General features: G+C 40.5%; 2 pseudogenes; both read right to left on the bottom strand.

The window, feature by feature from the left end:
- Window positions 1–3,008: 3,008 nt before the first annotated feature.
- On the bottom strand, window positions 3,009–6,183 carry LOC100597878 (annotated as a pseudogene).
- Window positions 6,184–9,943: 3,760 nt separating this feature from the next.
- On the bottom strand, window positions 9,944–15,325 carry LOC115834192 (annotated as a pseudogene).
- Between the last annotated feature and the right edge of the window lie 8,173 nt (window positions 15,326–23,498).

Genomic DNA, 23,498 nt, shown 5'->3' with positions numbered 1-23,498 from the left:
CCTGTGTCACCAGTACCTAGAGCTAGAGGAAAGGGCTTCCAAATGGCTCAGGAAGATGAGTGGGCATTTCACTCCACCTCTGGGACCAGATGACCACACCTCCCCTGAGGAATCCCTTACCCAAAATAATTGAACATAATAATGTTGCTTAAATATAAAACTGGCTGAACTGATCACCCCGACACTGACCCCAGGACACCCCCTCAAGGTGGCTCCAGTTCCTCATCATCTAGACTTTTTCCCTGCCCTCCCAAACTCCCTGAGCCTGGCTGGAGGCCTGCTTTTCCTCTGCTGCCCACTCCAAAGAGGATAAGAAACCAAGACCTGGGCTCGCCACAGGTCGAGGAAAGAGGCTTGGCGACACTTCCTTTGACTTTGGAAAATTCCTCTACTAGCAAATCTGCTTCCACATGGCAAAGATGAGAAGTGCTGGGCCAGTAGCCAGGCACACAGCTGCAGAAGCTACCTGGATCTGCCTCATGGGCCAAAGGGAAGGGCTGCCCATAGGCAAGTCACTTCTAGAACGAGTCCAGAGAGATCAGGGGAGAGTCTGGGATCCAATCAGGGATGACCCTTCTTTCAGTTGGGCCTGGTGGGTTTTCAAAATCCAGTCTTTCCACTGGGGCCATACCAAAGCTCCCTGGGAGGTCAGGCTTCCCAGTCCCACCAAAGCCCCCATGAAGCTGTCATTTTCTCTCAAGTTGCATACACTGGCCAAGTAAAGGCAGCTTCTACTCACCAGACAAGTGGCCAGCTCAGCTTCAGATTTGCCAAAGAAATCTGGGTCCTGCCCCATACTTGCTGGCTTGGCAGGCTTTTCAAAAAGCAGGTACCTCTGGAGCTGTTTTGTGGACACCAGGAGCATTACTTGACAAGCCCTGTGCTAGCCCCAGGGTACCCTGTGCACCTGGGTAAGGCTGGAACACACTGGGGACAGGGATCCAACATGTCCACTCTGGAACAGCGTGGGAACTGGAGAAATCGCCAGTTGTTTGCTGTCCTGCCATTGCTGTTCTACACATCCCTGGAGACTATGAGCATCGGTTACAGCGTGGTGGTGGCTGATCAGGACCAGAAATGTCCATTTTTGACCTGGAAGCAGCAGACACCTAAGGCTTAGGGTAGACGTGGGGGTTCCATACCATTCCCAGTGCCAACTTCCCATGGAGGAAACAGGAAGGAATGTCTGGCCACCCACCCAGGGTCAGATGCCACAACAGCCTGAGCAGAAGCTGCCTGACACTGGCTGTTCCAATGACAATAGGACATCCTTGGGAAGGTGGAGCCATTTGTGAGAGCTCAGGATGGGTGTCCTGGAAGTGCCACTTAAAGGCGACTGAGGCCTCTCAAAATCCCTGTGTTAGAGCTGCAGCTCTCCATGCGGGCTGCAGTGCAGTCACCTGTGGAGCTTTAGGACAGGCCCAGGGCTCAGCTTCCCGGACCAGTGCCTTGAGAACTTTCGCAGCAGGGATAGCCGGCTTGGAAAGGCATGCCTGGGAGACCATGTGACACTGCCTGGCTGGGTCCTGGGCTGACAGAGGTGAGCGTGGAGCTCGTGGTGACTTGGTAATGCTGTGAATTATGTACGCGTGGCAGGAATGTGCCACAATGCCAAGGCCCCAACTCTTGGAAATTCCATGAGGTCCACATGAGGTTGAACTAAACACCAAGTGCAGTCCTCAAAAGAAAAATAAAAGAAATACCCACATAAGGGACTCTTTGGAACTGAGTCTGGAAGAGAAGGCTTCCTGGTCCACTCCAGGAGAATTTGCCTAAAATAAGTTTGCTTCCCATCGTATTCTCTTTGCTTGTTCTAAACATCACCTCCCCCCATTCCCTTAATTTGCATCGTTCTGGGCTCCTTACTCTTGTTGCATCCTTTTTTACATTTTAAGGATGTCTGGATTCGATTTACTTAAGAGCATATATGGCTTAATTTTGTATTTCTGGTAATCGTCTATTACATTTCCCGCATTTTATCAAATGACACGTTTTCCTCATATCTATTTTTAATATGTTAAAGATTTTGTATCCAGTTTATCTAAAACTCCTTGATTAAAATGAGTTTAATTCTAGCAATACATACATGCTTATCTCTGCATTGTTTTATAATTTTACGATAAATGTTTTTCCCCAATATATGACTGTATGGATAATACTTTTTAAAAAGATACAATAAAATATGATATCTCTTTCTCACTTGATCATGTGGCTGAATGAGTCAATCCCTCCATCAAATAGAAATATCTGGCATTACTTAATCTAACTAATGAAAACATCCATTGTGCACGTGCACCCACAATGAGAAGAAAAGACCAAAACAAACAGCCAAAAAGGAGAGAATCCCATGATTTCTGTGTAAACTCCTACAGATATCATAAACATTTATTGCTAGAAACAGTATTTTAAATGAAAGGTCTTCAGGCAAGTGTATTAAAACTGCCTTGGATACAAGGGGCCCTATCACTTGTAAAACTGGCAAATTGGATAACAATTAAAAATACAAAATTACACAGAAAATACCCTTTAATAAATTGAGGTTTTTTTTGATTGAGACGGAGTTTGGCTCTTGTTGCCCAGGCCAGAGTGCAATGGCGCGATCTTGGCTCCCTGCCACCTCTGCCTCTGTATTCAAGCGATTCTCCTGCCTCAGCCTCTCCAGTAGCTGGGATTACAGGCATGTGCCGCCATGCTCGGCTAATTTTGTATTTTTAGTAGAGACGGTGTTTCTCCATGTTGGTCAGGCTACTCTCAGACTCCCAACCTCAGGTGATCCGCCAGCCTCGGCCTCCCAAAGTGCTGGGATTACAGGCGTGAGCCACCGCGCCCGGCCTCATAAATTGATCTTTAAACAAATCTTAATTGAGGTTCTCTAAAGGGAGCCTTTTAGGCAACATGCCCACTACGTGTACTGATGGCTAGGGTGGCTGGTGTCAGGCGAATCCATGTGGCTCCCCCAGCCCCTTCCTGGGAGCATCCTAGAAAGACAGCGTGGAAACGCCCGCCGCCTGGTGGTCCCCGTAGCTGCCATGGTGCCCAGCCCCGCCGCCTCACCCTGTCCTCGAACCCCGTGTCAAGCGCCCGCGGATTCTCACGTCCTCTTCTTCCAGGGCGGCGGGCGCTTCTCCTGCACCTTGGCCTGGCGCTTCTTTTCGGCCTCCTCAGCCTCCGGTTTCTCTTCCTTGACCACCTTGTAAGGCCTCTTGGGTATCCGCAGGTGGCCGCTGACCTTGGTGCTGCCCTTCCGCGCCGGCCTCTGGGGCTGGAAGGTGGGCGCGGGCGCCTTGCTGAGGCGGACCCCAGGCACCATGCCCGACCTCAAGCTGCTCCGCCGCAGGCGCCGCAGGGGCAGGAGGCTGGCCTTCCGCCGGGCGGGGTCGGCAGAGCCCCAGGACCCCGGCAGCAGGGCAGGTGGGAGGCCAGCTCTTGGGGAGCCCTCCCAGGAGCCCATGGCCACTGGTCAGGGCTGCTTGTGCTGCTCTGTGCCCTTGGCTTCACCCGCCTCCTGCGCCCGCCTTCCCATCCCCCGCCGCGCTGCCAGAATTTCCTGAGCCGCCAGGATTTCCTGCATCGCCAGCCGCCTCTTCCCCACGCACAGGGAGCACTCGGGGCACACGGTCTGGCACGCGAGGGCCACGGCGGGGCTGTTAGAGGCTGGTGGTCATCCTGACCATGTGGTCCAGGGCGCCCCGGTCCTCCGGGCCACGCGGAGCGCGGCGTCAGCGCAGACAGCTCGCAGTCCCTGAGCCTCTGCAGGCTCTGGCCATGGAGCGGAGGCAACTCAAGCTGGTAATTTTCCCCCAAGGGCTCCTGGCAGGGGCGCTCCAGGAGCGTCTGCATGAGGCAGAAGTGTAAGTGGCCACTCTGGCGACATCCCATGGTGGGGGCCCTCGCGTGGACACCTGCCCCTGCTAGCTCAGGGCTCTGATGCAATCGGTTCGACCCTTCATATTGGCTTTCAACCCTAACACGTCCGTCCTTGAAGGTCAAGACCCAGGACATAGTTCAACAAGTAGTTGGTGGTGATAGCGTGCCCTGACTGGGCCAGAACAGCCTCTTTAGTAAAACAGCGCAGGAAAGTCATGAAACAGATCCTCAGCTCCTTTCTTCATTTTCACTTTAATTCTGTGATGCCTCTTGTCCAGCTGACGACATGTCTCCTGGGGTCTGGGACTCTGCTGGTCTTCAATGCCTACTGAGAAGGGTTCCTGGCCATCATCAGCCATGAAAACCTCAAAGCCCTCTGTCTTCAACGTGGGATCCCTGGGCCAGCGGCATCAGCCTCACCAGGAAACCTGTTCTTCTGCTCATTCTTGGGCCCCATCCCAGGCCTATTCAAAGAAAGACTCCAGGGGCAGGGCCTGGCAGTCTGTGTTTCCACCAGATCTGTGTTAAAGCTCAAATGAACCAGCCCAGGTGATGCTGAGGCAGGAAGTGCAAGGCTGAGAGCCAGTATCTAAGGCAACTGTGCCCATGGGCCAGGGGCATCTCCTGCCTGTGCAGCTATGATAAGGGTTGTGTTCCTTTCCCTGTCCTGCCAGTTGACGTCAATTTGGGGGCACTCAGCTAAGGCCACCACGGTATATCCACAAAGCCGTGGTAGCAGGAGACATTAAGGCCAGTCTAGCCATTGTGGTCAGTCTCCTGCGCCTTCTCAACGCTCAGCCCCCGCCGCACCAGAGTCTGCAGCAGCCCCACTGCTCCAGGACGCCCTCTTCCAGGACGCTCTCCACGCCCTGGACGCCATGCTCCTCCTGGTCCTGGAAAGTGTAGAAAGAGTCATCCCAGGTGATGCTGAGGGTGTCGGGCAGACTGGAGAAGTCCTGGAACTCTTTGTAGTCAGCGCGGTCCTCCTAGACCTGTGTTCCTAGGATTGAGGACAGCTGTGGCGGGGTCATGCAGCGCGCCCCGCCACCCTGCGGCCCAGTCCAAGCCAGCAGCACCACACCGGTGGCCAGAGGCGTGGGCAGGGGGCGGAGGCTCTGTCCGGGAAAGCCTGGTGGGCACCAAGGTCCCTGCTTCTTGCTTCTGTGTCCCCAGGGAAGCCCTAGCTCCGCCCCCAGCCCGGCGGAAACCTGGCTTCTTTTACGTTATTGTTTGTTTTTATTTTAAGTTTTTAGGACATTGATAAAATCACTTTCTGATTTTTGAGATTAAAAATTAAATAATTTTCAACTTTACCCTTTTTTAAATGTTTCACTATTTTAATGCTTTTATTTTTTGTATACTTTAATTATTGTCATTTATATCTTCAATTATTATGGAAGAATTTTAGAAAAGTCTTTTCACATAATAAAGTCTAATTAATTAACTCTTATTTATTCTCTCCTCTACCTCATATACGTACTTTAACCTTTTAGAACACTTTGTTTTGAGACTGTTGTTACTTATGTGACATTTTAACTATTATTCTTCACACTTCTAGTGAATTTTTAATGTCATTCAAAGGGTAAATCTTTCTATAGTGAGAATTAAACATAGTTCTCAACAATGTTCTCGAATATTAGGAATTTCACCTTCCAATGGCATGTTAAGTATGTTCTCCTACCCTTCTAATACATATTCCCCGCCCCCCTGCTAATTTTGTATTTTAAGTAGAGACAAAGTTTTACCATGTTGAACAGGCCAGTCTTGAACTCTTGACCTCAAGTGATCCAGCTGCCTAGGCCTCCCAAAGTGCTGGGATTACAAAAACAGCAACTAAATGCTGGAATGATGACCGGGAACTCGTCTAGAGTCTCCAGTGATTATCCTCCTTATAACAAGGCAGAAAGCCTTCCTCAGAATTATCTAGACTGACATTACTCATTGTCCAGACCTGTTAACAGACTCCTGCAAACAGTGCTGTGAGTCTCAAATGTGCTCCTTCAGTAATGCGGTAGAAGGCCCTAGTTTCCACATGGTAGTATCCTTCAATGCCTGGAGACTTTTAAGGCATAAGAACGTATTGATCCTATGAAGTATATGTTTTGTAAAATCTCAGGTTATGTGAGGTGTTTGGACAAATTAAGTTTCAGGGTGATATCAACTATTGAGACAGAAAATTAGTCTAAAGAATTAAGACCTCAAAGTCCAGAATGAGAAAAAATTGTTTTGCTTAGAGCCTCCTTATAATTGTCTTACTTGTTTTATAGATATAAGCACTAGAGGACAAGCTCTACCTGATATAGCTGGCCTAGACATATGCGGATTTAATTGTAGAAGAAAGAATTATACCTTTCAGGTAAAATGCCTACCAAAAATAATTAGTTGCTGTTTTTGAGACAAGTTCTCACTCTGTCACTCAGGCTGGAGTGCAATGGCACAATCAGAACTCACAGCAGTTTTATACTCCTGGACTCAAGCAATCCTCCCAACTCAGCCTCCTGAGAAGCTGGGACAACAGGTGCACACCACCACTCAGGGCTAATTTTCTGTTTATGTCTTGGTAGAGATAAGGTCTTACTATGTTGCCCAGGCTGATCTCAAACTCCTGGCCTCCAGTGATTTTTCTGCCTTGGCCTCCCAAAGCACTGGGATTATAAGTATGGCCACTGTAACCAGCTTTAGATCAATTTTATTTAATACAGATACCTTCCCAACTAAAAATATTTTATTAGAATTCTCTTAATTCAGCAAAGCATTGTTATTACTGACCCAGTCTTCACTTATTTTCGGCTTACATGCAAGAATAAAATTACCTTTCTGTTTTAATTTGTTTTATTTTATATTTTCAAGGTGCACAATATGTCGTTTTCAGATACATATGCATAAAGAAATGATTACTGTAATGAAGAAAATTAACAAATCAATCATATCACTTAGCTGTGCTTCTTTTTTATGATAAGAACACCAAAAATCTAGTCTCTCAGAATATTTCCCAAAAACAACACAAGATTATCTAATATACCTACAGGTTGTACATCAGATTCATTTATTCTACATTACTGCACCTTTGCCACTTTTACCCTTCATTTACCTATTTTCTTCCCATGAATGTAACCACTGTTTTTAATCTATTGAACTGTTAAAAATCGATTTCAAATATGAGTGGGACCATGAAGTATTTTTGTCTGTGTGTCTGTCTTATTTCACTTAGGAAACCTGCCATTTACATGTCTCCTAAATTTAGTACAGAAATAAAGTGCTAGTCAAGAATGTGTCTCACTTTTGTTAGATTAATTTTTTCCAAGTTATCCTCTTTATCAATTTTTACTTTTTGTACTATAGAAGAGTGAAAATTCTTGTATTAAAAGAAACTATAACCAGGCTATTCATAAATAACTTCTTTCAGGGATAAAAATCTCAGGAAGTCAAAGATTTCTGTATTAATGATTGACAATGTTCTTAGTGGTCTCTCTTAGACTTATTTCAATTGTAAGTAAGTCTTGGTGATATTCTAACATAAATTCTGACAGGTGAAGAGAATAAATAAATTAAGTATCTCTAGGAGAATCAACAGAATAAGATTATCTTGGTTAAATGGCTAAGAAAATATGGTAAATAGACACAAAAACTTTTTCATCTTCCAAAATCAGAGTCAAATACTAAGTGATGGTGAAGTAGCTAATTCTGTCTTCCTGCCAAAGTGAATGTGAGCTAAATTAGAAGAATGTCAGGAATAAATTTTTCCTTGAAATCTAGCAACAAATAATGTAATTAAATTATGAGGCTTTGCATAGAGTTTTAGCATCAACAGAAAAGCTCACAAAACCTAGGTGAAAATCAAACGAGTGCTGGGTTGGAGCCCTGAAGTGAATAATTTTATCATCTCAGATCACTTGGAAAAAGGCAGCGAGTCCAAAAGAAGCTGGTGATAAGCTTTCTCTCTGCTAACTCCTAATGTTCTGCATGAAATATGTGGAGGCAGAAGAGGGACAGTTTATTATAGTCTAGGTGATATAGAGTGAAGGAATAAGAGAATCTTTCTGATAAGTATCTTCCAAATTTGGAGAATCATTCCTATCAAAATCGTTCATTTAGGGGACTAAAATACAAATAAGATGTTTCTTGCCACATATCCCTCAGCTAGCCAGGCTCTAAAAAGAATGGCACTGGACACCTCGACAGTGGTAAAAAGCAGGGTTTACTCACTCTTGAATCACTAACAACTGGTGCTAACCTTAGGCAGCAGCTTATCTATTTGGTTGAGGTTCAGCTTTGTTTCATTGAACAAATCTCTTGGGTTATTTTCAGTTGTGCCAATCATTTAATTTGTTTTCTGAATCAAATGATAAGAATAAATATGGTTTAGAGTGTAAACAGCATTCCCAGATACATTACCACTTAGTGTCCCATCTGCCTAATTTTGAACCTATAGGACAGGAATAAAAGCATTGTGAGAAACACCTGGTAATTTCTTCACAGCCAAATACTCTTGTCCCTCCTACTTTTCTTCTGGCTTTCCTGCTGCATGGGACATGGCAATAAATGGAAGTTTCCTGCACAAAGAGGTAAAATTCACTTGTTGAAGATGTCAGTCTTCTTCTTGACCAACTCCTATATTGGTACAAACATGTGAGAGAAATGCACCTTCTGAATCATTTCAAATTCGTGGTCTTTGTTAGAGCACATAAGCCGGTGCGCTAGGAGACGTAGCTATTACATTCTTTTATAGAATTTTCCATTCTCTATCATCTGGATTCTTATTTAAAATGTAAACAAAGTTTTGTTCTTTCTACTGCATAAGAAGGTTTATACCACTTTATGCTTAGTAAGTAATTAAATTTATATGTCAGTTTAAATAAGGACAGCCTCCATTATTCTAAGTCCTGTTCCTGTTCCCCATCATCTTATATAGGAAGCTTCCTCTTTCGATTGTTTCTATTAAAAAACCTAAGGCAATTGAAATCAACCCTGTAAAAATTATGCTGCAATTATTTGAAACCCTAACATAATAGTGTTATCTTTGATATGAATCTGAAAATCAATTTATTCCTTATCTTTTGATAGATATTCATTAGTATGTTCTATCCTATTTTTTTACTTATATTTTGGAAAAGTTTCTTAATGTTAGAATAATATTTATACATATTAACTCCTCTACTTATCCATTTACTCATCTTATTTACTGTGTGATCTATTCTAAAAATTGCATTGAATAATTGTAACATATTAGCAAAGAAGACAAATACTGCCATGGCCCCCTTGGAATTTTCAATCTGGTAGTAATAAGTTTTCTGAATATTATAATCTGATATGATATATTCAGAGAAGATGTAATAGCAAAGCTACCTGGCACTGAAAAACTGTTGTATGAGCTGAAATGTGATTAATAACTAGGATGTTGAGAAACAATAAAGTCTGTGAGGTCAACTTAACTTGCTCAGACTTAAAAAGAAAATAAGCACTCTTTTTATTCTTTGTAAGATAAGATATCCACCACTTCATTATTCTACCCCAGGCTGGTTCAAATATACAACTAAGACAAGTGATTTACAGTGTGTACAAACTGAAAACATAGTCTCTGAAAAAGGAGTCAGATTAAAAAGGAACTTACATTGTATGATTTTATTTACCTGAATGCAAAAACATAAAAAGTAGATTAAGTGGTGTCAGGGAATGGGGGAGGGTGAATGGAGAATAAATGTTAATGTGTATGGGGATTCTTCTGGACGTGTTAAAAGTGCACAGACAGTAGAGAGCTCTGATGCCTGCACAAGTGTGATATACTAACAATCTCTGAATTAAATACATTAGAACATGACTTGCACGGTAAGTGAATGAATCTCAACAAAACTGGTACAAAAAAAACTATTGATGTTCTAGTAAAGATTCCACAATAATTTATTAATTAAAATAATTAACAAATGTACACATTCAAGGTGGTTATCCCATTTATAACCATAAAGTAATTACATTCCATGAAGTTACAATGAGCTCACAGGCTCTCACACGTAGGGTCTTAGGACACTATTTGCCTCGTATATGGGAGGTCACAATAAATCATCATGAAACCAACTTTTCATGTACAACCAAAGCAAAAGAAAGGCCTCAGAGGGGAAGACAAGGAGGAAGGAGGAAAGCCATAGATAAGAGAACCTTTAGAAACATCAAAAAAACTCACAGATCCATTATCATAATCCAGAAACACCCCAACCCGACCCAGAGGCCTTTGCACATTCTGAATTAAAGGTGGAGAGTTGGTGGAGAGACTACAGTGGTTGCTCCTTTTTGAGGAAATTTAAAAAAAATATTTCATCAGAATCAATAACGATATTGGCATCTGCAGTCCTGAAATCTCTACAGACTCCCAGAATCCAGCTGGAGGAGAGAGTCACATCCACCTCCCAGAAATGCCTGCAGGAGGTGAATGCTTGTGCTCCCAACACAGCAAAGCTCTCCACTCTCTGGGGATCCATGGGAGCACTGAGATGGTCATCTCCAAATATCACATACCTCACATCCTCAGAAAGGCTTATATAGCAAGGAATCATTTCTGTGCTCAGAGCATTATCCACTGACAAGGAAAAAATATTATATTAGTGAGTTCTATGTGGGACAGAGGCTCTGTGGCCCAATTATTCACTTCATTTGCTCTTCTTCCAAGAAAATACAGAAAGAAGGAAGGCAAGAGAGTTTAGCCTCATGCATCCATGAAGATGAAATGTTATTACACCTCTACGGCACATACAATTATGTATTATTCCTTAAAAAACAGAGAAAAAATGTGACCATATCACTGGGCGAAGTAATGATTTAATGTCTATCTCTGCCTAGTTTCTTTCAGGACATATCTAAAATGTTTTTTTTTCTTCAGTAGAAAAATCTTCTTGTATTATTTGTGTTTAAGATCATCAACAGGTAGACATCAATTTGCTGCGATGTGAGAATTTATTGGAATGTTAAGTAATGCCTGTTATAGTCTCAAACAGAAAAAATTTGGTAGTAATTGACACAAGTAAAATTTATAAGTTTCTGAAAAGAATACTCTGGCTTTACATTATCTGTTTAGCTCCTGATTCAATCTACTCTGGGTTCCTGCCCTCTGCTACTTAGACCTGCTCTCTGGAATGGGCCTAACATGGTTCAGCCACGTTCACAGATCCCTCACCTTTCACTTGTTACGAGATGTATCTGGTGGCATTAGAATTGTCCTGATTATGGATATTTTAGTCATTTTCTTTGTTGATCAAAATGTTCTGATTTTGTACATAATAAAGGTTACTTGTTGAATGCATGTAAATGCACATAGAATAGAAACAATTAAAACCAGTATGCCAAATCTAAGCCTTCAAAATTGAATTAAATTGAATAAATACGAAATACTGATGCCACCATGAGAACTAGTGTCTTCATAACTACATGATCTGAATAGTCTTTGTCCTCTTATTCTGCAGATAAAGTGTGTAACTTTCTTTACATTTTCATCAAACTGTAAGTCAGGAAATTGAGTTTTGATCATTGTAATATTACTATGCAGGTAGAGAAGATGCACATGTTTTGGAAAAGTATGTATTACCTACATGTCAAAACTAATAAAACTTAAGTGGGAAAAGCCTCAACCAAGGGACGCAATAAGGAAATAATTTGAGGCTAGACTGCCAAGCAGCTGGCTCTTACCTCTGAAGTTGTTGAGTATATCTAGGACTCCAGTTATGTGCCATGAAGTGAGCTCTGGGTTCACTGGCTGGGGCTTTTGCATCTGTGCCAAATCAGTCCTGCAAAAAAAATGGCCTCAGCTATAGTTCCAGGCCCAGAGTTAATCATACAGTTATACAAAGATATCACATTTTCATATACGATGTTTCCTCAGAATTCTGCCCGTTTTGGTTAACTGGTTGTACATTTTATTCCACACTCTAGGGGCCATAAGGATGCTACTTTTTCTAAATTTTACTTCCATAAAAACCCAATTTCCCCAGATATGTTATCCTCAGACATTATACAACTTCTAAGTCATTAAAAGTCATTGCCTCCCTCTGCCCATCACACCCCCTGAGGGTAGGCAGAAATCTTGGGAATATTTCAGAGAGCAGAAAACTCAGACAAAAACCTTTGGGACCTCAGTCTGCAGCTATCACTAACGCTAGTCAGTGTCTAACAGAGAATATTCACTGAGACAAAAGGCTTTAATCTTTTGTGCAAATCAGAGGAGTCTTAATTCCAGCCTGAGAACCCTGCTGCTGAGGGTCCTGAGGCAACCATTTTCCTGAGGTCTTTCCTTGAACTGGGTGTACGGTGATGGAGCAGGCCTGGGTCATTGGTGCTTTTAGGAACAAAACATCCCTCCTCAGCCCATCCTTAGGGAATCTCTCTCCTCCCTCTGTCTTTTTTTTTTTTTTTTAACCTCTGACCCCTCCAGAGTAGAATATGCCTCTATGATTCCTCAGAGTAATTTTGTATTAAGATCTGTGGGGTATGGCTTGTCAGGATGGAGAAATCGGGAGAACAAACTTCCGAATGGCAAACTGTTTTTATGTATATTTTAATTCATACAAATTTTAAGATGAAAACTTTCCAGACCAAAGAGAAGAAGACCTCAGGCCTTCTTTTGAAACAAAATTGGAAACAGCCCCTGACAACGATGTTAGTACTCAAAACGTATACATCCCCTTCATTCACAAGAGAACAAATTTTTCAGTAAACTCACCTTGCTGATACATTTCCCACATCCTGCAAAAAAATAAAAGGTAATGTAAATTATGAGAGATTTTTCCTTCTGCATCTTTTCTCATACTCTTGTTTCTTTCTGTTTTAGTGTTTTAATAATGTGTATCTTTTTTTTCCTGCTAAGGAATCATTCAAGCCTACATTAATAACAGAACCTCAACTAAACAATAAAAAGCTTCATCAGTGGGCATTAAGAAGAAAGGAGCTCAGCAAGAGATGGTGGAGTAAAGCAAAGATATCTAGGTTTCCAGTGTCATTAATTTCCTAATCTTATTTCCAAGGAAAGCTCTGACCACACATGACAACTATTAAAACAAAACAGAGAACCATATGAGAAACAGAGTGCATGGACATTGATGAGCAGCTTTGAGAAATCTTGCCCAGGCAAGTGGAAACCCCTCAAAGTCTTCAGCAAATCACTGCTCTCTGGGAGATCAGAGTGAGGAGGAACTAGGGCATGTAAATGGAGTATTACTAACCTTCCCCTGGCCTAGAGTTCTAATGATTTTGGATGATCTCTCTGTGTGGATAGCACTCCAAATTATATTGAAGAGAACTTTATTATATGCTATCAGCTAAAATGGCAAAAATTTCCCAAAGATTACCAAAGTATGCAGTAATAAGTGAATGGAGAAACGTAATGGTGGAAGTCAGACAGCATGTGTCACTTAGCTTAGAGCAGTGACATATGCAGGTGATATTTGCATGTCCTGGCAGCACTGTCCAGCAAAGGCTTCCTGTCTCTGAGGATGGACCCTCCCTCCAAACCTGGAGCACCTCCCCGTCAGGCATGTGGCATGTCTCCCACAGCTCTCTGTACATGTCTTTCATCCCTTCTAAATGTTGGGTCATTCTCACTTGACTGTCTTGTAGTTGTTGGAAAGGCTCTTTTGCTTCTCTTTCCAGTGCCTGCAGTTGCAGTTGCTCCTCCTCTTCGAGAAATATATGCATCTTTTGATATTGAATACTGATTATCCTCTTCCTTAATGACACATAGTGCTGCGGAGACGTTTGGTTAAAAGGATTACATTTTCTCACTCTCAATAGAAAACTTCAAATAATTAAATGCTAGGTGTAATCAAGCAACTTATAAACTTTCTGCCTCACTCTTGCAAGGAGTCTTGAACATTTGCTATCTCCTTCTGTCCATCTTTTTCAATGTTCCTATTCTCTCTCCCTTTTTAAATCTAACCTATATAAAGACTCCTGGTTTCTGTCACTGTGACGCTTCTTCACAGTTGTTAGTGAGTCAATTATTTCCTCTATTAATCTCTCTTTTAGGATTTTTCCGTGTCTGATTCGCCTACATGTTAAAAAACATTTAGCCATACACCGTATTATGCAGTATTTTTTTTACTTTTACCATATTTTTACTCTATATACTATTCTCTTTCTTTCACCTTCCTCACACCCAATCTTAGTGAAATGTTGTCTCATCTGCAGTGTCTGAAAAGGTTTATACCAACCTTCAAATTTGAACTAGAATACACATAATGCCGTTTATCCAATATACTAGAATTAATTTGGCTAGCTTGTATGGGCTTCTCTGTTTGCAACTCCTATTATGTCAATTGAAATCACTACATTTTCTTGGGATGAAATCACTATCTTTCAACTGGTAGTTTGAATTTAGCTAAAAATTATAAGCTAACATTGTGTTTATTTGCATAAAAACAAAGAAAACCTTTTCATTTTTACCTCTAACTAATGAAATTTGCTAGTTTCCTAATTTAGATTGTTTCGTGTCTCTTGATTGATTTTCCATAAATAATCCATTTCCTTTATAAGTTTCACCTGCAAAAGAAGCAAGAAGCTTAGCAATAATGATGACAGTATAGTAGATTTCATCCCCTTATCAATTAAAAAAAAGGCTGTAATTGAAAGAAACATAAATTAAGTTAGAGTGGAGTGGTCAGATTTTTCCAAATTAAACATATTTGGTTCTAATAATTTGGATGTGAAAAGTGATAGAAACATAATAGAGAGTTTTAAAGGACCCTTCAGATAATATCATCAATTTTCTGAGAAACTGGCTTTTATATAATCTGACTTTGAACAGTGTTCTTGGTGCTGGCCACCTGCTCCACAGCTCCATTCTATATGTTTGAACGTTTCTAAGGAAACCTCCTTTAGTGAAGTCTCAACACAGCTATGATTAAAGTGCCATATTAGTCAGAAACATTGAAAGGACACATTTATGTGTCATGATGGACATGGAATTATCACCACCTCCACCATCTGCATTCTCATCACCATCATTATCATAGGCCCTCATCATTCTTATTTGGGATTCTACATAATTCAAACTGCCTTAGAGGCATCACGTACCCTGCATTCCTCAGCAGCCCATCCTTTTGGGCTGTGGCTGTGAGCCATGTGCTCTGGTGACTCAGAGTGGGGCCCACAGAGCAATCTCTTGTCAGCCTCACAGAAGCTCCTTAGTCTCCTCATGGAGCACACCGATATTGTCCGAGCTGTTGATGTTCTGAGGTCTGGTCTGTCTGGCTAGGGAAGCCAGCTTTTTGAGTGCCACACTGGTGTTGAAGTTGGGCTTCTCTGAGATTTTTCTGCACAAAGGGCAGTGAATTGGTGCTCTGCCTTCTTCTGAGCAGAGGCAGAGGCAGGGCCTGCAAAAGCTGTGCCCACAGTCAATGGTGACCGGGTCTATGAGGTATTTCATGCAAATGCAGCAAATGAGCTCATTCTGGAAGACTCGCAGGGCATCTTAATCCATGTTTCTGAAAATTAAAAAAAAAAAGTGAGAATTTCTTTCTCTTATTTTTATTTGCCCCGATGAAAAGGAAAAAAAGGCTGGCGGAGAATTTTCCTTGTCTACTTGAGCTCTGTTCAATATGTCTAATAAGTTAGTTCCAGTACAAACTGAGACATAGTAAACACAAACATGCTGGATTTATAAAATTTTCCCTCAATAGTCATCGAAGACTCAGTCCGGGACTCCCTGAGATACCAAGATCCTAAGATGTTCAAGTCTCATATTAGTAAATGGTGTGGGATTTGTATGTAACCTAAATCTATCCTCCTGAATACTTTATGTCTAGATTACTTCGAAGGCCTAATACAATGTAAATGCTGTATAAATACTTGTAATGCCATACTGTTTAGGAACAGCACGAAGATTAAAAATATGTACATGTTTGGCAGGGCGCCGTCACTCATGCCTGTAATCCCAGCACTTTGGGAGGCCGAGGCGGCGGATCACGAGTTCAGGAGATCGAGACCATCCTGGCTAACATGGTGAAACCCCATTTCTACTAAAAATACAAACAATTAGCAGGACGTGGTGGCACCTGCCTGTAGTCCCAGCTATTCAGGAGGCTGGGGCAGGAGAATAGCTTGAACCCAGGAGGCGGAGGTTGCAGTGAGCCGAGATGGCACCACTGCACTCCAGCATGGGTAATAGAGTGAGACTCTGTCTCAAAAAAAAAAAAGTACATGTTCAGTACAGCTGCTTTATTCTCCCTGTAAATATTTTTTATCTGAGATTAGTTGAATTCACGGGTATGAAACTTATGGATATGAACAACAGTGATGCAAATGAGAAAATGAGACAACAGTCCTCGTGGCATTTTTGTTAAACAAGCTGTGCCCTCAATCATTCCCAGTTACTTAGACAAGCTTAAAGCCTGGGCAGAGGATAAAAGCCGGGATGATTTCTGAGTCACTTATATAAGCTAATTAACGAAGAAGCACATTCTGAATGTCATCCTGTCTCTGTCATTCTATCTGTCTCAATGATTCCATGATGATAATATATGAAAGACACTCAGTATCTATGGTATTATTCTATACTCCCTGCCTCCAAACTCACCTATGAAGTTTGCTCAGACAATTATAAATAAAGTAGCTTTTATCTAAGATTGATTAATCAGAGTGGACTGTCAACTCCTAAAATTATCAATCATTAAATTTGTCCTTTTAATTTTAATATCAAAACTCTTCCTTTCAATATATTAAATGTAAATAATATCTATTATTTTTAATTAGGAAAGTTTTTTCCCATAGTCAATTCAGATGATTAGAGAGAACACTTTCACATTCTGAAATAGCCAATGTTTCACCTATAATAATTAACAAGAATTAATCAACAATTAATTATCTTCTAAAATAACAAAAAAATGAAGATATGTATTAGGTTTTCCACTCTACGCTAGAAAATCCAGAAATGCAGTTAATGGAAGCGTGGCCACCAGTTCACCTCTCCCCTTAGTGACTTGGAAGTTGCAGCTTCTTGGGAGCCCTTGCCAGTTGGTTAGATCTATTGATCTATTTTCTTTCTTTTTCTTTTTTTTTTTTTTTTTGTTGTTGTTGTTGAGATGCAGTCTCACTCTGTCACCCAGGCTGGAGGGCAGTGGCACGATCTCAGCTTACTGCAACCTCCACCTCCCAGGTTCAAGCAATTCTCCTGCTGCAGCCTCCTGGTAGCTGGTATTACAGGGGCCCACCACCATGCCAGGATAATTTTTTTGTAATTTTAGTAGAGACCGGGTTTCACCGTGTTGGCCAGGCTGGTGTCTAATCTAGACCTCAATCGATCTGCCTGCCTTGGCTTCTCAAAGTGCTAGGCTGCAAACATGAGCCATCATGCCCAGCCGATTAAATCTATTTTCAACAGCTTTCAAATCTAGTCTGCAAACTGCAAATTTTGAAGAGACAGCAAATAAGACCTTTGCAACAAGAATTTTCAAATAATTCAACATTTTTAACATTCACTTTGGTGAACATTATAACCACTACTACATGCCCACATTCTAGTGAACATTTTAGATATTTTATGGGTTCTATGATTGCATGAAACTATGGAAATATATCTTTTCACACTTAAGAAAAATCTAACAATACAGAAAACAGTCACATAAAAAGAATCAAATAGCAAGGGAACACAGACCATATCTTACAAACTGAAGATACTTTATATTGATTTCCTATAAAATCACTAAGACGGTTATTTGTTTGCTTCGAAAAGACCCAAGCATGCTGCCAGGTAAATTTAAAGTATTTTTAAGAGTAAAAGTGAGCATGATGTTTTGCTGCACATTTTATACTCACAAGGCTACTATGAATGGTCTCAGTCTAGAAGCTCTGTAGACATCCAGATTAGAAGTAACTCCTGGTGCTCCAAAGCCCAGCAGCCACAAATCCAGTGGGTCCTCACTGAAGGGGAGAGAAATCTCTGGACAAGCATCCTTTGAAAGTGTATGGGCCCTCGAAAGACCACACCCACTTCCTGAGGTGGATTAGATTGCATAGAAACCGGTAAATTGGCTGATTAGGTTTATAAAGTATTGAAAACCACACTTGGGGCTCAAAGCTCAACAGAGAAGTTTGGAATGAGATGCAAGAAAGTTGACTTAACAGGGTACTCAAAGAAATATTTTAAGTATAACAATTATTTCACTAAATATTATCACAAGCTAATTTTTGTTTTGTTTTGTTTTTGTTTTTGTTTGTTTGAGACGGTATCTCGCTCTGTCACCAAGGCTGGAGTTCAATGGCTCCGTCTCAGCTCACTGCAACCTCTGCCTCTCGAGTTCAAGCGATTCTCCTGCCTCAGCTTCCCAAGTAGCTGGGATTACAGTCGCCCACCACTACACTCAAATAATTTTTGTAGTTTTAGTAGAGATGGGGTTTCACCATGTTGCTCAGGCTGGTCTCAAACTCCTGATCTCAGGTAATCTGCCCACCTTGGCCTCCCAAAGTGCTGGGATTACAAGCGTGAGCCACTGCACCGGGCCACATGCTAACCTTAAAATTTTGTTTCTCACTCCATTTAAAAATTATAATTGCTTAAGTGCCTAGCAGTTATTTATCTGAATATGTTCAAAGATAAAACATCAACTGGGATTACCAACACATCTGTGCTGTGTAACTCTCTTGTTTAAAAAAGTATAACAAGGAACTTAATTGTGTTTCACAAAATTGTATATATAATGGTTGATACAATTAGCTGTTTTTCTTATTTTTACTATTTTATGACTATTTCCTAATGATGGATTTATATGAAAATAAAATCTGTTTTTTATTTATCCACCTTTTTGAATAATTTTAAAACTGAAACTTTACATATGTATGTACATAACTATCTATAACAATGTTATGCATTCATATTTTTAAAATTATATAATTAATTTACACAATAATAATTATTATTACCTTTTTTTTGACATGCTCTCTCCCTCTGTCAACCAGGCTGGAGTGCAATGACACGATCTCGGCTTACTGCAAACTCTGCCTCCCAGGTTCAAGTGATTTTCCTGCCTTAGCCTCCCGAGTAGCTGGGATTACAGGTGTCTGCCACCGTGAGCAGCTAATTTTGGTATTTTTAGAAGAGGTAAGGTTTCACCAAGTTGGCCAGGCTGGTCTCGAACTCCTGACCTCAGGTGATCTGCCCATCTCAGCCTCCCAAAGTGCTGGGATTACAGGCATGAGCCATGGCACCTGGCTGTTATTTACACAATAATTATGTCCATAATTATCTTTAATAGTGCATGAAAGTTATTTGTAACACAGTTGCCATACTAACAGATTTTGTTGTCTTTTACCATGATTTAATAAATCACCAATGTTTATACATAGTTGTATTCATAAATTATCGGATGTTTGGGGATTTAGGTCATTTCTGTAAACTTAAAATTAACAAACGTTGCTAGAAGTTGAAAAAGTAGAAATCTATATAAAAGTCGCCATTTACATATTGAGACATTTAAAAAATTATAAAATTCATAAAAGTCAGCGTATCCTAGAAAAAGATGAAGTGGCTGTCGTTTTAATCAGTCCATGGCACTGCAAATTAGTATGTTTTCTGAAGTGTCATTTGATCAGCATTATGCTTCAAAAAATATATCCAATAAATTTAAGAAAAGGTAATCAGAGATATATATATGCAGACTTTTCCACAAATGTTGTTCTTTGAAAACTGATTCAAACACTTCTTAAAATGTTGCATATTATCTACCTCAGTGTAGAGAAGAAAGACTTTCTGGTATTCTCACTTCTCAGTAAAAATTTGATTCTACATTTTGTAGACCGCCCTGTATTAGACAGAAATAAACAATAAGCAACTTATGAGATGCACATGAAAGAATAAAAAATAGTTGAAAATTTTAGTGCTAGAAGCTGAAAAAGTTATCTATTTTACTACAAGTGTGTTATCATGCAGGGTAGGTAAGAGAGAAAAGGCAGTATTTCCTTACCTAACCAAAAAATACTCTGTCATTCAAGTGAAAATATCAGACATTTATTGATCACCAATTCTGTGCTAAAAACTGTTCTAAGTGCTTCACATGTTCTAACTTACTTAATTGTTACAGCAACCCCATAAGATAAATAATATTTTATACTCATTTAAAGATTAAGAAACATGAGAACAGGAAACTTTAATAATTTGTCCATAGGCATACTCTAATTAAGTAGGAGAACTAGGGTTTGAAACCAGGCAGTCTGTCTCTGAAAACTGTTTTCCTTTCAGTGACATTAAATATGTTGCCAAAGTATCTTCTTAAGCCACCAAATTACATACAATATTTTGGGGAGACGCTTCTTGCATGCTGGCAGAATTGATTGAAAGTTGACAAAGCTTTCAAGTATTGTGCAGGCTTTGGTCCACTTTTTTGAATAATAATATGCACACTGTCCTACATCTACCATACCATCCAACCCTCTATCAATGACATCACAAAAAGCCTGTGGGCATGCTCGGCCAAACCCCATAACAAAGGCATTGTGGAAATCCTAGTGTGCAGTGCAGCTCTTCTTTTCAAAGCACAGAATGTCTCAGAGGGTCTCTTATGTGAGCTACTCTGATTACTCACAAAATAAGTGTCTGCTATGGACTCTCCTTACTGGCAGAGATTGGAGCCAAAATTGTAACAAACCTGCAAGTTCTGCACATGTATCCCAAAAATTAAAGTAAAATTTAAAGAAATGTGTAAAAAAAAACCAAGACTAAGTCCTTAAGGAGCTCATGGTCTAGTAGTTGATACAAAGGAAGGGACAGTCATCCTAAAATTCTTCCTAAAAGAAATGACACCTAAGCTGAAACCCAAAGGATGAGGGTAGTCTTATCTTTTCTGATAGTACAGTCTAAGTGACAGCAGTTGTAATGAGAAAAGATTGTGGGGCCTGGCATGGTGGCTCATGCCTGTAATCCCAGCACTTTGGGAGGCCGAGGTGGCTTGACCGGTCAAGCTGAGAAGTTCGAGACCAGGCTAGGCAACATGGTGAAACTCCATCTCCACAAAAAATACAAAAATTAGACAGGCATGAGGGTGTATGCCTGTAACCTCAGCTAAGTCTTAGGCTGGACGATTGCCCGAGCCCAGGAGGCAGAGGTTGCATTGAGCAGGGATTGTGCCACTGACTCTAGCCTGGGTGACAGAGTGAGACCCTGTCTCACACAAACACACACACAAAATATTAGTTCTGTTCTCTTCCTGGGTTGATATCCTTCTATTCTATCTAGGCCAGAATGCTTTCTGAAATGGAAATGTGCCTATATTCCTACCTGCTTAACCTTATTATGGGATTTTGATAAACTACAGAAAGTAGTTACACTCCTCTCGATGTCAAACAAAACGTACTTGATGTATTTGGTGCTCAGTGTATGAATTTTTCTTCCCACAAATGCCTTGGATTCTAGTAAGGGTGAGTTCCTTGTATTTCCTTAACTTGCCACAATCATCCATACTTCTATTATTTTGTATAACATGATTACCTTGTCAGTGGAAATATAAATAAATAAAATTACTTTGAAGCGCTGTGGCATTGCGCAATAGAATTGATGATCCATAAATTTTATAACCCGGACATTCCAGTTATCGGAAGATACTGTCCGCAAAGAGAATCTATTGGCTATTTACATTAGGAGACATGTTCACAAAATCAAAATACAAAAGTCATTCCAAATGTACAACAGCAGAAAATGAACAAATATATATTATTATGCACCATTTATCCAACTTTGGGTTTTCCACTACAAACTGACTCTTGATTGTTTACATAAATAGATCTGGACTCTTTAAATATTTTTTTCTTTGCCACGTGTTAAGATGTCAATCTTTGTGAGTAGAAAACATTGGAGAGAAATTCCAAAAAAGCGCTTCCAATCTGCTTTGGAAATGACGCCTCCAGTGTCTGGCCCAGAGGGCATACAGGGATACACCAATGCCCAGATTGTGTAGTTGAGGCAGCTGCTATAGCAGCCACTTCCTGAAGTTCATGGTGGCCAGGAGAACTGAGCCGCCACGAGCTTCTCCTGATACTGCCCTTCGCCACATTTGAAGTGGAGCCTGTCTGGCATGACATTTCTTTGTAAACTGCTTTACAAGTGGCCCAGAAGGCAAGTTTGTGGGGAGCTCTGAAGTGTGGATTTAAAGCAAGTTGTTCAAGCGCAACAGCACAGCGACTTCTTAACATTCAGTGAGGCCAAGGGTGAGGGGAGTCTTCATTGGCTACTCCAACTTCACCCTGGAAACAATGGCAATTCCTTATATGTGCTCATCACGTATTATTTAGACTTCTTACATTCTACTAGACAATATTTCCTTGCTCTAATGCTGTTATAATTAATCATTCTTTATATTAACTTTCCCTATTCACATTATTATATGTTTTCTCTGTCTTGACAGACCCTGAATCTTCCTTTCATTTGAATAAACGTTATCTATCTATCATCTATCTATCATCTATCTATCTATCTATCTATCTATCTATCTATCTATCTAATCTATCATCTATCTATCTATATCTATCTATCTACTTACTTATCTATCTGAACACTTAAAGACCAGTGTAAAAAAATCAAGTACCACAAAACTATACTTGGTATGATTTTATTTTAAAAAGTTCAAAACTACCTAAAGCCAAACCATGAAACATGTAAATAATATAGCCATGTGTGATAAAATTATAAAGAATAAGAGAGGAAATAAAGATAAACACAAAATTCACAGCAGTGAAAAAGCACAACTGTCATTAGCGCACGGGGAACCCAAAGATATTGGAAATGTTATTTTCTTAATATGGCTAGTAGGTTCACAAATGTTCATTACTATTTTTGTCTATACTTGTGTGTTATATTATAGTCTTTTACATAAATAAAATATTTTAATAAAAAATAATGATTTCTTATGCTATAGAGTGATTACATATACTAAAAGTGTAATTTAATCAGTGTCCCAACTAGTGCGCTGAGATAGCGATCCTCTCAGCCTTGGGAGGCCAGGCAGGGCGTGAGGCCTCTGGCTTGGAGCAGTTGTGCATATTCCGCAGTGTGCTCTATGACAAACGGATGTTTTCCCATGTATGAAGTGACATGGACACATTAGAGTTGATTCCCTGAAAATGCCAGATGAGAGTTTTATGATATTTGTCAATTCCCCTTGGATTTAATACTGACTTTGATTCTTCCACTTCATAATAATCTTGTATAATTATAAATTTTGATTTGTTATTTTTAATCCACAACGAGAAAATAAAAGAAAAAATATATACACCGACAAATATATGAACACTCACATAACTGTATATACTACCCACCTTTATTTCTAAAATACTAATTTTAAAATCCATCAATATACCCATCATGATTCTTTCTGAGTGACATACCACACAAATTCAATATGGGTTCTCTAAGGAATCCTCTTAGGCTACATGTTTCAAAGCCTCTGAAGCTGCCTGCCCAGTGAAGGCTGCAACAAAGCTTTCTCTTCACTTCTCCCTTAGCCTTGCATGGGTCCACTTTCCTTTCAATATCAAACAGAGCATTAGAAATTCCTGGAAATGACTCCCCTGAATACTTGCTGTGGCTGCTTGGAGCATAGATGACATACCTGTTGATAAGACAGTATACTGTTTGCTAGTTGCCCAAATGATATGGAAGAGAAACACAA

This window comes from Nomascus leucogenys, unplaced genomic scaffold (assembly GCF_006542625.1).
Source record: "Nomascus leucogenys isolate Asia unplaced genomic scaffold, Asia_NLE_v1 000697F_125015_qpd_obj, whole genome shotgun sequence".
NCBI classification, from domain to species: Eukaryota; Metazoa; Chordata; class Mammalia; order Primates; family Hylobatidae; genus Nomascus; species Nomascus leucogenys.
The sequence above is the reverse complement of the archived record's forward strand: the minus strand, read 5'-3'. Positions and strand labels throughout refer to the sequence as shown.